Source organism: Pinus tabuliformis, chromosome 5_1, assembly GCF_031772625.1.
Source record: "Pinus tabuliformis cultivar Carrire ecotype Pingquan chromosome 5_1, CPIR1, whole genome shotgun sequence".
NCBI lineage: Eukaryota > Viridiplantae > Streptophyta > Pinopsida > Pinales > Pinaceae > Pinus > Pinus tabuliformis.
The window spans coordinates 746,697,973-746,714,299 of NC_142305.1; positions in this window are offsets into that span (position 1 = coordinate 746,697,973).

Below are 16,327 nucleotides of genomic sequence, written 5' to 3' on the forward strand. Positions count from 1 at the left end.
GAAGCGAGACTTTGGATCTACGAATCCGAAGTACAAAGGAGAAAGCCAAGACGGGGTGACTCAAGACAACTCGTTGAAGTTGCAAGAAAATAACACCACCACGAAGTCAAAGAAGGACATAGGACAGTGGTGTGAGTTCCATAAGAGCCCCACTCACAACACAAGCGAGTGTCAGGCCAAGCAGTTGCTAGTGGCCAAGTTGAAGGCTTTATAATCAGATGCATGTTCCGATCCTGAGTCAAAACCCAACAAGAGGAATGACAAAGGGAAAGTGATTATTGATGCGGATCCCAATGCTACTATTTCCATTGTCAATATCGGTCGAAGCCTCAAGAAAAGAACACCACCACGATGTATTCGTTGAAGCCTAAAGAAAAGAACACCACCACGATCTATCGATCAAAGCCTCAAGAAAATAACACCACCACGATGCTAAAGAAGGAAACAGGAAAGTGGAGTGAGTTCCATAAAAGCCCCACTCATGACACAAGTTAGTGTCAGGCCAAGCAGTTGCTAGTGGCCAAGTTGAATGCTTCGGAATCAGATGCATGTTCTGATCCTGAGTTAGAACCTGCAATAGGAATGACAAAGGGAAGCAGATTATTGATGTGGAGCCCAACACCATTGTTTCCACTGGTAAGATCCAGAAGAATGACCCTGAAGGTCTAGAGGAGGGGGTGCATCTTTTCCACTCACAAATGTGGGTGAAGGGTTTGCCTGTTAGGTCTTTATAATACTAGTGATTCCCCCATTACTATTGTCTTTGTATCCCTTATTGTTATTTTTTTTCCCATATTGTCCCCATAGTGTCATTATTGTGCCCCATAGAATCCCACTATTGTTATTTTTGTGCCTTTATATTATTATTGTTAGGTCGGCTTGGTTATATTGTGACCCCTTAGACTCCTATATATAGAAAGGAGGTTTTTCCATTTGAATCATCCAAGAATTGTTCATTTGTGTAATGTAAAGGAGGTTGCCCCCACAAAGAGGTTGAATTCTAAGGTGTTGATCTATCTTTTCTATCTTTTTGTGAGCTGGTTTCATAACATTTGGTATTAGAGCTTTGCATTCTATGGTTTTGCTACTCTAAACAGGTCATTGTCGAATTTTTGCTATAACTTTTTTATTTGACATTTCAGAAGCAAAAACAAAAACCCATTTGAGACGAAATATCATTGAATCTCTAGTCGAATTTCATATCTTGTCTTGCTATATTTTTGGAGATATGATGTGAGGAATTTAGGGTTTTTGCAAGCTCTAGAATTTCATTTAAAACAGGTCCATGTAATTTTCACTATAACTCTTTCGCTACGAAGTTTTAAAAGCTAAAAAAAAACCCATTTGAGAGGAAATCAGTCTGAAACTTAGCTCCGAATTTTAGATCTTGTCTCACTATATTTTCAGAGATATAATCTGAGGAAATTATGGTTTTTGTAGACCCCCGAATTACATTACAAACAGGGCACCTTGGGAAAGCATCATAACTTTCTTTTTGAGCATCAGTTTGAATTTTCATAAGAAGTTACAAAAAGAGGACATATTGTAGTTTTTTGGGTACCATTTTCAGAACCTAAGGTTGAAACAGTGACCCGCGACACAGTGTACAAGTTTTCTCTATTGAACAAGTCTATACTCAGGTCAGTGTGGGAAATTTGGCATAACACTTCATTAGAGAATCCAATCTTGATCAGAATTGCGGAGTTAGAAATATTACTTAGAGGGTTACAACAGGAAGAAATTTCAAACCTTGGAGATCCAAAATTACAGAGATACATCATATTCAATATCGAGCTCCTACAAAGTGAAAAAAGGTGTGTAGTTTTTATTTTTAATTTTTGCATAAGCTTGGTTTGAAAAATTAGTTTGAAGGAATTCAAAGGGCATAGTGAAGCATTATTAACGGTAATTGATGCCCCCAAAAAAGAAAATGGAAACACCTAGTAAGCAACCTGAAAGCTCTAGCATGACTCATGAAGAAGAGGAAGAAATGCAACATGATATATCAAAATTACGAGACCAAGTGCAACAAATGTCACTCACACAAAAAGTAATAGAATCTAAGATGGATAGTTTAAAGAAAGGCGTAGAAGTTAAGATGTATTGTGTGGAAGCTAAGATGGATAGTTAAAGAAAGGCATGGAAGCTAAGATGGATGGTTTAAAGAAAGGTGTAGAAGCTAAGATGGATGACATGGAAGATAAGATGGAAGGCGTGGAAGCTAAGATGGACAGCGTGGAAGCTAAGATGGATGGCGTGGAAGCTAAAGTGGATGATTTAAAGAAAGGCATGGAAGATTTGAAGACATATTTGAAGACAGATTTGACAAAGTTTCTACAAGAAATGCTTACTAATGGAAAAAGGGTAGTAAAGGAAACTCATGATGAGAACAAAATAAATGTTAATCATGATTTCATAGACTCTAATGTTGGATCAAAGAACCACCATGTTCCAAAAATCGATATGAGGAAGTTTGATGGCAAGGATCCCGGAACATGGATACTACAGATGGAGAAATTTTTTGATCTCCATAATGTGAAAAACACACAAAAGGTACGCATTTCAACCTTATATTTGGAACCAAATCAGTTTGTATGGTGTTGATGGATTTTCTCTCGTAAACAAATTGTCACTTGGGCTATTTTTACGGATGAAATGATAGCACATTATGAGGATACAAAAAGAAACACTTGTTTTAGCTAATTGATAAATCTCAAATAAAAGGGTTCAATGATGGAGCACATTGAGGACTTCCAAAAGTTAAATATAAGGGTAAAAGATATTCCAGAGGAGCATAGGATTGATGTGTTCATAGGGACTTTAAAAGATAACATCCAACACGAGGTTCGCCTTTGGGAACTAGATTCATTGGAGAAGGCATTCAGGTTGGCAAGAAAAATGGAAAGAAAAATTATGGCAACAAGGAAGCCTACCACTCACAATCATAAAGATGGAAGCATTACTGCCTCTAGCAATCCATAACCTACAAGGTTGACACCACAAAAATTGGAAGAAAAAAGAGCAAAAGGGCTTTGTTACAGTTGTGATAACAAATACACTAAAGGTCATAAGTGTGCCGAGAAGAAATTATTTTACATAGATTTTGAAGAGGAGGAAAAAAAGGAACAAGAAGCATCAAAAGAAGAGGATATCCACCAAGAAAAAACCCTAGAAAAAGAAGAAATGAATCCAACCATATCTTGTAATGCATTGGCTGGAATTACCACTCCTCAAACTATCAAGATCGAAGGGCATATCAAGAAGAAAAAGATAAAGTGTTGATTGGTTCGGGAAGTACCCATAATTTTATTCATTGTAAGGTAGCCAAGGAATTGAATTGCTTCCTATATCCAGCACCAGAGTGTCAAGTGATTGTTGCAAGTGGAGGAACCATAAATTTCTCAGGAAAGTGCCATAATATTAAGCTATCCATGGGAGAATATGTATTGAATAGCCCAATGCTTTCCATTCCAATGGGTGGTGTTGATGTTGTACTAGGAGTCCAATGGCTACAATCCTTGGGTACAATAGCTTTTAATTTTCAAGAAATTTTCAGGAAATTCTCTTCAAAAGTAAAGGAAGTTGAATTAAGGGGTATCGCAGGGAAACCAGGAAAGATAATCAGCTCTAACGGAATGACAAAGCTTCTAAAGAAAGAACAACGAGGCATAATTGCACAATTATGTTCACTAGAGGTTCCCACATCGAAATCATTCATTTCTCCAGATCTCCAAAAAGTCCTAGACAATCATTCCAAGGTATTTGAGACTCCCAAAGGCCTCCCACCTATTCGTGATCATGATCATGCTATTAATTTGATTCCAGGAAGTGTTCCTCCAAACATCAAGCCTTACAGATATCCCTATGTCCAAAAGAGTGAAATTGAATGTATGGTTACAAAAATGCTAGAGGCTAGTATAATTCAACCTAGTCAAAGTTCTTTCTCTACTCCAGTAGTATTGGTTCACAAGAAGGATGGATCATGGCACATGTGTCCAGATTATAGGGAGCTCAATAAGCTCACTATTACACAGTAATTTGTCACTGTCTTCATCCCAGTATTCCTACTGTGTCATGTGTCCAAGTCATTCATGCTCATGTTAGACAAATGTTCTCTAATGTTTCCAAATGACCCACTTTTCCAAAGGTTTCTGCCTCATCACGTCTGTTGGCTAAATAAATGCATTGAAGGGCACTACAAAACAGTCTAGAAGCACTGCCATCACGGAAGTAGATCTGATTCCCGCGATGGTTGGATTTTATGTGCCAGCGCGACTGTCGCTTGTAATCCTGAGCGATGATCTGACTAGCTACGTTATTCAACAGCGATGTCAGCGCAGAAGGCCAGTTATGTGCCCACGATGATCCAGATTGGGCGAATTTGTTCCAACAATCGGCCTTCCAGATGACTCCATACCTGGTTGTTGGCCTAGTTTATGTCGCCCTCCTTTCTCTAGCGTGGTTGTTTCGTCATTTGTGCTACCTTCCTTGGAGATAAGCTCATTCTTCCACCTTTCATGGAGACTCCTCCTATTTAAACTCTCATCATTGCTATGTACTGCTAGTTCTTAGTCTTTGGAATGGTTGCCGATAGTGCTGTCAGTTTTTGTGAGTTTTCTAGATAGCTAGTGTGAGTGTGACAAGTGTGGGATTGTGTATAGCTTGAGGAAGGTTGTGAAGTGCCTTTAATCTTGTGTAAAACTTGTGAGTGAGAGAGACTTGTATGTTGGGAGATCCATCTTCAAAGAGTGAATCCTTGAGGAACATGCTGGCTGGATCCCTCTGAGAAGGCTTGTGACATCAAGACTTTGGTTGTAGGCTTACTCTTATTTCATAATTAATGCAATCAATGATGTTTTCATATGTCTTGTATGTAATGTACTTGATAGCTCATGACTTCTTGACTTTGTGAGTAAATAGATCATTGTTGTTCCGGTTACATGCTTTGTTGTATTTCCTTTGCATTGTTTCAAGTTGATTACTCATTAGGAGAAGGAAGCGGAAGCTGGAGCAGCGCAACGGAACTCCATCGACCACTGGTTGAGGTAGGCCTCCAACTATGACTGTTTAAGGAAAGCTATTGTTGATCTATCCTTGTTTGTGACTAGACCCACTCTAGGGCTAGAGGGGTTGCCTCTGTCCGCAGATGGAACACTTTCCTGCATCACACTCACTTTTAAAGATAAATTTCCCATTCCCGTCATTGATGAATTATTGGATGAATTACATGGATCAATTTACTTCACCAAGTTGGATCTTCGTTCAGGATATCATCAAATTAGAATGAAGATTGAAGACATTTCAAAAACAACATTTAGAACTCATGAGGGTCATTATGAATTTTTGGTCATGCCTTTTGGCCTTACTAATGCACCTTCTACATTTCAAGGTTTGATGAATTCCATTTTCAAACCCTTCCTTAGAAAATTTGTGTTAGTATTTTTTGATGATATACTAATCTATAGCAAGTCTTGGAAGGATCATGTCCAACATGTTGACATGGTGCTCAAACTATTGAAAGAGAAACAATTATATGCAAAAATCTCCAAATGTTTCTTTGGAGTACAAGAGGTGGAATATCTGGGTCATATTGTATCTCATGAAGGTTTTAAGGTAGACCCTAGAAAAATTAAAACAATTAAGGAATGGAAAATATCCACATCCATAAAGCATCTACAAGGATTTCTCGGGTTGACAGGGTATTATCGCAAGTTTGTTAAGAATTATGGGAGAATAGCAGCACCTATAACAACATTATTAAAGAAAGATCTATTCTCATGGACTCCAAAAGCAACGAAGACCTTTGAACATCTTAAAGAGGCAATGTGCCAAGCACCAGTCTTAGCTACACCGGACATCACAAAAACCTTTATTGTGGAATGTGATGCCTCAGGAAATGGAATTGGTGCTGTTTTAATGCAAGAAGAAAGACCCATTGCTCTCAAAAGTCGTCCAATCAAAGGAAAGTATTTACACAAAGCTATTTATGAGAAGGAAATGTTGGCAATACTACATGTGATTAAGAAATGGTGACCCTACCCAATGGGAAGACACTTCAAGGTAAAAAAAGATCATGATAGTCTTAAACACTTTTTAGAACAAAGATTATCTTCAAAAGAGCAGCAAAAATGGGTTACAAAGATGTTGGGCTATGAATTTGAAATCATCTACAAAAAAGGGAAGCAAAATGTTGTGGCAGATGCACTCTCAAGAAAGGATGAGGATGTGGAAGCATTTCTTTGCGCCATTTATATTATCCAACCAGATTGGATAAACGACGCAAGGGATGAATCGAAGAATGACGAGGAATTTTGGGCACTCATTCAAAAGATACAACAAGATCCAAGTACATCTGATACATTTAGCTGGAAAAATGATTCGTTATGGTACAAGGATCAGTTATACCTATGTAAGAATTCCCAACTCAAACAAAATATTCTTAGGGAATTGCACACCTCTCCCTTAGGAGGGCACTCAGGATTTCTAAAAACTGACCACAGGGTTAAGAAGGATTTTTTTTGGGATGGCCTTAAATCAGATATTCAAAAGTTTGTGGCCGAATGTTTGGTTTTCCAACAAAATAAAGTTGAAACAATTAAGACCCCAGGACTATTACAACCTTTATCCATTCCAAGCCAACGTTGGGAGGGGGTTTCAATGGATTTTATCACAGGTTTACCCAAGTTCGAAGGAAAGAGTGTTATCATGGTGGTAGTTCACAGTTTTACCAAGTATGCACACTTTTGTGCATTATCTCATCCATTTAAAGCAAGTACAGTTTCTACTACATTTATGGAGACAATTCAAAAGCTACATGAAAACCCAAAGATTATTGTAAGCGATAGAGATCCCATTTTCACTGGAAATTTTGGACAGAATTATTTTCTTGTCTTGGTACTCAGTTAGCTCATAGTTCATCTTATCATCCTCAATCTGATGGGAAAACTGAGATAGTAAACAAATGTTTGGAAGGATACCTTCGTTGCTTTGTATCTGATAAACAGACACAATGGGTCAAATGGTTGCCTCTAGTTGAATGGTGGTATAACACTTCCTTCCATACTACAACAAAAATTACCCCATTTATGGCACTTTGTGGATATCATCCACCATTCTTCACATCATATTTAAGAGAAAATTCTAAGGTTCAAGCAGTGGAAGATCACATCGAGCATCATCAAAAAGTTATCCAACTCTTAAAGGATAATAGAATGAAACAATAGGTAGATCAACATCGCAGTGAAAGATGTTTTGATGTAGGTGATTGGGTATTCCTACGGCTACAACCATATAAACAAATGTCCCTCAAGCAAGCTAAGAAGGATAATAAATTATCACCAAAGTATTATTGTTCGTACAAGGTGTTGTAAAATATAGGTACTATGGCATACAAATTGGAGCTTCCTGCAACTTCCTGAGTGCACCCAGCTTTCCATGTTTCATGCTTAAAGAAGGTTATAGGTGACAAGCTTCCAGTTCAAACAATATTGCCAGAACTTGATGAGGAAGGAAAAATCATATTGGAACTAGAAGCAGTCACAGAAACAAGAACTTGATAGCTATGAAATCAATCAATTTCAGAGTATCTCATCAAGTGGAAGAACCTACCTGTTGAAGATACCACATGGGAGGATGATAATTTTATACAGAAACATCCAAAACTACTCAAGCGTTGAGGACAAAACTTTTTTGAAGGAGAGGGGCATGTTAGTTCCCTATAATACTAGTGATTCCCCCATTACTTTTATCTTTGTATCCCTTATTGTTATTGTTATGCTGCTATTTTCCCCATAGTGTTATTATTGTGCCCCATAGAATCCCACTATTGTTATTTTTGTGCCTTTATATTATTATTGTTAGGTCAGCTTGGTTATATTGTGACCCCTTAGACTCCTATATATAGAAAGGAGGTTTTGTCATTTGAATCATCCAAGAATTGTTCATTTGTATAATGTAAAGGAGGTTGCCCCCTCGAAGAGGCTGAATTCTAAGGCATTGATCTATGTTTTCTATCTTTTTGTGAGTTGGTTTCATAACATCGCCGTTGCAATTCATTATCGACAGTGGCATCCAAAAGAATCTCATTTCAATAGAGGTCATGAAGTACCTGGGTCTACTAACCATAGCACACCCGCAGCCATATAACATTGCGTGGCTTCACCAAGAACGAGATTTCTAAGTCAGCCAATAGTGCCGCCTTCCCTACAACATCAAGCCCTTCACAGATGAGGTATTGTGTGATCTTTCTCCTCTCAAAATTTGTGATGTATTATTAGGAAAACCATACTTGTGGAAGCAACATGTTGTATGTGAGTCTAGACCTCGCTCTATGATTATTTCTTTGGGTAATATGTTATAGAGGATACTGGAAGTAGCCCCACCTACCGCCATCTCTTTGATCTCTACAATAGAAATGCATCAAGATCATCTCCCAGTCTAGGAAATATATTTTCTTTCTGGTTCACTCTCAAAGTAAGGGGAAGATGATAGCCACATCCATGGACCCCGGGAAGCGTTTCTCCATGTAGCAGAAGTAGGTGGATACGGTCATAAAATAATAAAGTGACATCTTCTTCTCACCCACAAGGGTACCGTTGCACTGTCAGATCAAGCATTTGTTCGATTTGACTCGCAGAGCACCTATACCCAATGGGCTAATATATCACCATTCCATAGTGCAAAATGCCAAGTACAAGAAGCGACATGATTAACATTGGGTGCCACACAAGTTTCAAGTGGGCAACAAAGTGTTGTTGCATTTGCAGAAAGAATGCCTTACCACCATCGGAAGATTAGACCATTATGATATGGTCCTTACACCATTACCAAGGTTGTGGGAGACAATTCTTTGTAGTGCAGCATTCCCCCATTCCTTGGCTTGCACCAGTGTTCAATGTGGACCGCCTTCGAGCATGCTTCCCACCATTACTGGACACCTTGGGGATTGTAGAATAGCTCACTAGGGACTAAGTTCAGCAAAAGTTTACCCATCTCATGGAGGCACTCAACGCAATGGGGACCACTGCTTCCTAAGTGGGGAGGAATGATCCAGGTGGATATTGGTGGCCACCCACCTATTCCACTTGGACCCCCACCATTATTTCTTTCAATTTTTCATTTTCCTTATTTGTAGCGCAATTTACTATTTTTGGTAGTTTTTCGGGTCCTAAACTTTCGAAGCCATTTTGAGGGACGTTTTTTTTGGGAAAATAGGGGCAAACATGGGTAATATATTGATGTTGTCCACTTAAAAGTTTTATTACTCGGATAGATCTTTATAACGATGTATTGTACACGTCAAACAGAGATTGTATGCCAAAGTTACGACCTCGGGAAGTTGATGTACCAATTTACCCAAATGGGGCCCATAGTTTGGTGCTTCATCTCGTAGGGTTAGGTTTTTTGATGTTTAGTGTTTTCCATTATTTTTCAATAATAAATAGGCCTTTGAGCCTCATTGTAACACAGTTCAAAGACATGTAGCTGCCACATCTCTTCTCAAAGATAAGCTACCATCGCCTAAGCAGTTCTTATTTCCATTTTGTTTGTAAGCATATTTCAATATTTGATATTATGAAATGAAGTGTTATTTTTGTTGCATCTCTATAATTATGGTTATATCTGTAATTTGTTGCGTTCCTTTTTAAATCCAGATCATTAGGTGCCAGGACTCATTCCACTTCCTAAAACTTCATGAGACTTCCAGAAATGATAAATAACATTGGAACAGGATAAATAATGCAAACATTTGATTGATGACTTGACTGGAACCCTACTAGACATGACAGGAATTTTGTCAAAAATATCACAAATATGTAATCTATAGGTCATAACAACATATTTGAGTGTAAGGTTCTCATACTTATTTGATATTTGTAAGGAAGCATTGATATCTTATCACAATAGCTACATTATCATATATTAGTGCATATATTCATTGTTCATTCTTTTGCTAATCAAAACATGATGAGAGCCATACATCAATTTTGTCATAAAGAATATTCATAACTAGCATATAACCAACACAAATAACAAGGATATAACAACCATAAGAATCATATATGAACAAACACATCTACACATGAAATATCAAGGAGAAGGAACTCTTATTAATGAATGCATAAGCCAACCAGGTCTGGGACTTCCATGAACCACCCAACCATAGATTGGTTGAACCAAATATTTCTTTCAGCCAATCACCCTCGTGCCATATTTCAAGCATGAATGTGGGATCTCATGAAACAAATCAACTAAAACCAAACTAGGGCTTCCAGAGGCCAAACCACCTCAACTCTCGACCAGTGATTCCACCTCATAGTCGAACATCACTAACCATCACTAGATCGGTCTCTACCCAATTTGTCCAGGGCTCTAAAGTGTTTGTTCCAACTAGGGCTTTCAGGACTAGTAACTCAACCCACAACTGTTGTCAGGCTTCCAAAGCGTTTGTCCAACCAAGGCTTCTAGGACTAGCAACTCAACCCACCAAGGGCTTCCAAAGTGTTTTTCTAACCAAGGCTTTCAGGACTAGTAACCCAACCTAATTTGTTATAGGAATTCCAGAGCGTTTGTCCAACCAAGGCTTCCAGGAACTAATAATTTAACCCACAGCCAAAGGTACATGAGCACCAACCAAAAAAAAAACACACAACACCATGGCTATCTAGGAAATGGTAAGGCTACAAAAATCCATTTTCATTCTAGGAAATCCTCCATGCCAATGACATATCATGACCAAGAATCCACATGTGTGTGCCATGCATTCCAAAACTAGCAAGGAAATCATGCATGCAACTCAGTACCTGCAAGAAAAAGCCATTGTAGTTGTTGATCCCGATGTTCTCTTGTTCTTTTCTAATTTTCCTTTTCCTTCTTTCTCCAAATCCCAAGTATGCCACACTCCTCCAAGAGTGTTCCAAGAAAACTTTAAGTTTCCAAGAGTATGAAAGAGAGAGAGTAGAAAATGAGAGCTCCAAAATTGAACTTACAAAAAGCTAGATGACAAAAGCTACAAATTGATCCTCATAAGCATTTTTATTAATGAGGCCTCTATTTTCTTCATTTTCTATTATTTTCCTTCATTTTCCTCCTCACGTGCAACCAATGACCTTTCACCTTCCTTTTCTTCTATTTTCCATTATTTTCATAAATAAAATGCCAATTAACATTGCATGCTTTTCCAAATCCTTTGGCGTTGACTTTTCCAATTTCCTTAGCCATTAATTAATCACAAGTGATCCCCATCACTATGTTTTTGCCCAACATTCAGCTTGGAATACACATCCCATGACCTTGGTTATTATTTTTCCTTTATTAACTTTCATTACATGGATTTTTGACTAGGTTGTTACAACTATCTAGGGATGGTAACCTAGTTTTCTGCAAAACAATTATATATTAGATGAACAAAAGTTAAAATTGGAGATGATGGTATAAACCTAAATGACCTTAAAATTGTTTCAATAATGATATTTTATTTATTGAACAAGGTCAACCACGTGCAAGTGGAAGCTCATATCACCCCTTCACTCCCTCACATCATTCTATTCCTCAATACCGAGTCTATATACTATAATATATTTGAAAGAAACGTAGTAAAAATGAAACATAAAAACTAGAAAAATAAAATTTAAGGTAAACGAAATATAACAAGCCAATTGTTGGGATGGGGTCCCTTGGGTTAGTTTGGGGTTAAGATAACCCAAATTTTGGTACAATTTTGTAAAGAATGTAAAGTCTCTACGATTTGTGGATGCGGAGAGCATAGATGAATAGGAGTCAAACGGGCTTAGCCCCTTGTTTTGGATATGTTTTGAGTCGGTTTTGAGATTCACCTGTGGTCCGTGAACAATGGCATTATATGATAAAGTCTATAAATAACAAGTATTAGTGAAAGAAAGAGGTAACTAAGAAGTAGAAGAAAGGAGATAGAGGATTGGGTTGATTGAAGAGTCTAGGGTAGGAAGGCTCTGCTTCCTGCGCTTAGATGGGAAAGAAAGGCTCCGCAGTTGAGTGCACGAAGGTCTAGGTAGAGTGCAACTGAGCGCGTGGACCCCTACAGCTGTGTGCGCAGGGTAATTTCGAGTTTGTAACCTTGAATTGAAGATCAATAAAGAAAGTTTTCCGAAGAATTCTTGAGTATTTCTATTTGTCTTTGTTAATATTATATGTTGCCAATGAATGATTTGTTTTATGAGATATTGATTGAAAGTTATTCGATTCTCTTGAATAAGTCTTAATAATGTACACAATACATGTTTAAGCACTTTGGTGAAGACTCTAGTGAATTCTCTGATGTTTACTAATAACTTAAGTAAATCTGCGTTAACGCTAGTTTAGGACTATTCTATGTTGCACGTAAGTAGGAAAATTAACTGTTAAAGGTCCGCAAGGACTGATCATAGACCTTCATGAATGTTTGAAGGCTATTTAACAGAGCGCAGTGACAATCCCTAAGAGTTTATTGAGCTGCATGAAGGAAAATTTGAGGCACTGAAAGACATCACACTAGTCTTTGGATGCAAAAACTTGGTTCTTGCATCCCCCCATACTGCTTCGGGTGAGATTGCAGCCTGCGCTACGTGGGTTGTTGCTAAAGGGAATAGTAGTGTAGGGTTTTGTTGGTTGGTGTAGCTAACTTCGAACCTGGTTTAGGACCCCCTAAGCCAACAAATGGTTCCGTTTCGGGACATGCATATGCTTGAAAAAGATGTGTGATGTCGCATCATTGGAATCTGACCAAGAAGGAAACTGAAAAGTGGTTGGATCAGAATATTCACGAGTTAACGGTGCAAGAAAAGAGGAATATGTGCCTATTGAAGAAAGAGCGGTAGAACAGGTACCTGTATACAGAAATACACAAGATCTTCTTTTGCACCTTCTCCATTGAACTATATGAGTGGATAGAGAAATTGATAGATAGTCAAGGAAGGTGGAAGCTCGATAATCCTATAGTGTGGATTCCAGAATTAGTACGATGATTAGAAGCCTCTGAAAACAAGATCACGTGGGTTGTCGATAATTGGATCGATTGGATCCTAGGAGGATTTGTTACAGAATTTGAAGTTGATACCTCAGTCAGCTATAGTGAAGCGGAGCAAAGATTTTTCAAAGGACCGCGAGGTAAGTATTTAAGATCATTGAAAATTTAGATTAAAATGATGTTATGTGAAAAATGGGCAATTCCATTACCTTGATATTTAGAGCTACGCAAAATGGATGATTCTTTAGAAATCGCAAAGGATTGGGATTAGAGTATAGTCCATTGATTGGACCCCCTTCAAGTAACGATGAATGGGCGGGGCAGAATACGCTGGGAAGCATTATTCAGCTAGTCACTCAGGGGATTCCCTGAGTAAATCATCCTTCCACTCCACCTCCACCTCCACCTCCACCTCCACCGCATATGCCTTCGCCCACACCTCCTATTAGGCACAGGATCCCCCAAGGGAAGTTTGGGGCTAAAAGCCCAGATTTTGGCTAAAAAGTGTAAATATGATGTAAAGACTCTACATATTGTGGGCGTGGAGCACGAAGTTGTAAATGAGTCATAGGGTTGTCCACCCTCAATTTTGTAATGTAATGTTGGCTTTAGAGATCTACCCATGGTCCGCGGACCATGGGATTGTATAAATAGAGCAAGGCTCTAAGTTGTAAATCAGTTAATAGAAGAGTTAGAATGATGATAGAATACAAGGATAGTAGAAGAACTAAGTGTATAGTCGAGTCTTTGGGTCATAGAGTAGGAGAAGGATCTGCAACTAAGTGTGCAGAGGCCTAGTAGTCCGCAGCTGAGTGCGCGGACCCCTGTAGCTGAGTCTGCAGGGCAGGTTGATTCTGTAACTGTTGAAACATTAATAAAGAGAAGTTTTATACCATTCCTGTGTATTTATTCATTGTTTTCTGCATTGAATGTATTGGGCATAAATTATATTTATGTTATTTATATGATGTGTGAACATATATGATTGTGTTGATTAAGTAAATGTGAGATAAAGTACTTGTTTATGCGAAGTTAACTAACATCCCTAAGAAGATAAGTAAGATACAAAGTGTAATTTGGGGAAATAGTGTAGATCGCTACCATAGCAACATGAAAGCCTCTCAGCTCCTGGTTAGGGCTGTGCATAGGCAATTATAATAGATCGCAAAGGTCTCATAGGTCAAAATGGTGCACGAAGAAACCTACATGAAGGTAGGTACAATTGGACTAAATCGACTCCTCCTACATCTCCAAGGTGCAGAAACTTGGTTCTAGCATCCCCCCATACTACTTCGGGTGAGACTTCAGTCTGTGCACCGTGGGTTGATGCCAAAAGGGCTAGTAGTGTAAGGATTTGTTTGGCTAATTAACTCCAAACTTGGGTCAGGCCCCATCAAGCCAATAAATGGTTCCGTTGCTGGGACTGGAATCTGCATAGATATGTCCGATGTCGTATCATTGGAATCCAATTAAGAAGGAAATTGAAGGTTGGTTGGACAGGAGGATTCATGAGTTCGCGGTGCAGGAGAACAGGAATCCATGACTGACAAAAGAAGAGTGGTTAGATTGTTACCTATACACAGAAATCCATGAGATATTTTTCGCATATTTCCCTACTGAGTTGTACGAGTGGATCACGAAGCTAGCAGATAGCCAAGGAAGGTGGAATCTCGACGGTCCTATTGTGTGGACCCTAGAGTTGGTGTGAAAATTGGAAGCATCGAGGGATAATATCGCACGCGTTGTTGATCATTGTCTTGTTCAGATTATAGGAGGGTTCATTACTGAGTTCGCGGTAGACACTTCAGTCAGCTATAGCGAGGCGGAGCGACACTTTCTCAAAGGCCCGTGAGGTAAGCACGTAAAGTCTCTGAATACTTGGATTAAAATGTTATTGTGCAAAAGTAGGGGGATGCAATTACCTTGATTCTCGGGGGTACGCGAAGTGGAAAAACTTACAGGAATGAAGGAAATAAGGGACCAGAAACTAGCCCCTTGATTTCACTTTTGTGAGGGGACGAGGAAGAACTCGCGAAGGTCTCGCCACGAAGTGTGATCCATATGATAAGGCAAATAATTCCACGAATACCACCCCCACCCACACCACCACCAGCTTCACCGCCTTCACCTCCATCTTCACCTGTACCACCTCCGCCACCACCGTGAGTCAATATGGCAAGCACGATAAAGTTTCATGTGTTCAAGGGAGTGGGAAATGAGGATCCGAACCAATTTTGGTTTGTGGTAAGAGCCGTATGGGAAGCGCAGGGAGTTACAGATGAAAATATAAAGAAAGCGACATTGGTTAGCACCCTACAGGACTGCGTGCTGACCTGGTATATTAATCACTCCAATGATAATCCAACTGCGGGAATCGTGGATATCCAAGCAGCGCTAAACAAAGAATTTAGTAGGCCAAAGTCTGAAGCATAGTTGATCATTGGGTTCAAAGAAATCACGATGCTACCAAGAGAAACTCTTTGGGAGTTGGATTAGAGGTTGAAGTGTACGATTCATGAAGCTAATATGAATTTGACAGATGGAAAACATCGCAAATGGTTTGTAACATTGCTAATGCCACATTTAATGAGCGCGCTATCGCAGCAGAAGTTAACGACTCAGGTAGAGGCCTTACAGATCGTGATGAGGCTGCATGAGACCCTAATGCAGGATCCTAACTTGGGATTTCAGCAGATCCACGCACACTTGAAAAAATTATGCCTTGAGGTGCAGAGTCTGAAATAGGACAGAAAAGCTCACCCGGAAGTGTGTGAAGAGGTGTGGTGTGTAAAATGCAAGGGTCAGGGTCATGATAAGGACCATTTCCAGGTGTTCTTAAATTATCTCATGGGAGGAGGACCGATGCCGTTAAGGCTAGAAGCACAAGCAGTACCTAGTGTAGCGCCTGCTTTGTGGTGTGTGATTTGTCAAATAGGAGGGAAACACGCTACGGACAATTGTCATTTGTTACAGAAGTATACACAAAATTCGTAACGATTGTTCTGTAACTTTTGTAGGTCAGTGGGACACAATGAGCACACTTGTAGAAGCTATGAGTTAATGATAGATAGAAATCCCACCTACAGAGTTCAGGCCGAAACACGACCCCTAGACCAAAACGCAGGAGTGGCACGAATAGGATTTCAAGGGCGCGGACGAGGCTGATGTGGAGGAGGACTTGGAAGAGGTCACAAACAGTTGATATGCTACAATTGTGGAGGGCTAAGACAATATGCCCATAATTGTACGAACCCAATGTGTCCATCATGTCTGTATTATACCTTTTTTGATCATGAGACAGAATATTGTCCTATGCTGATAGCTAGGATACACAACAAAGGAGCG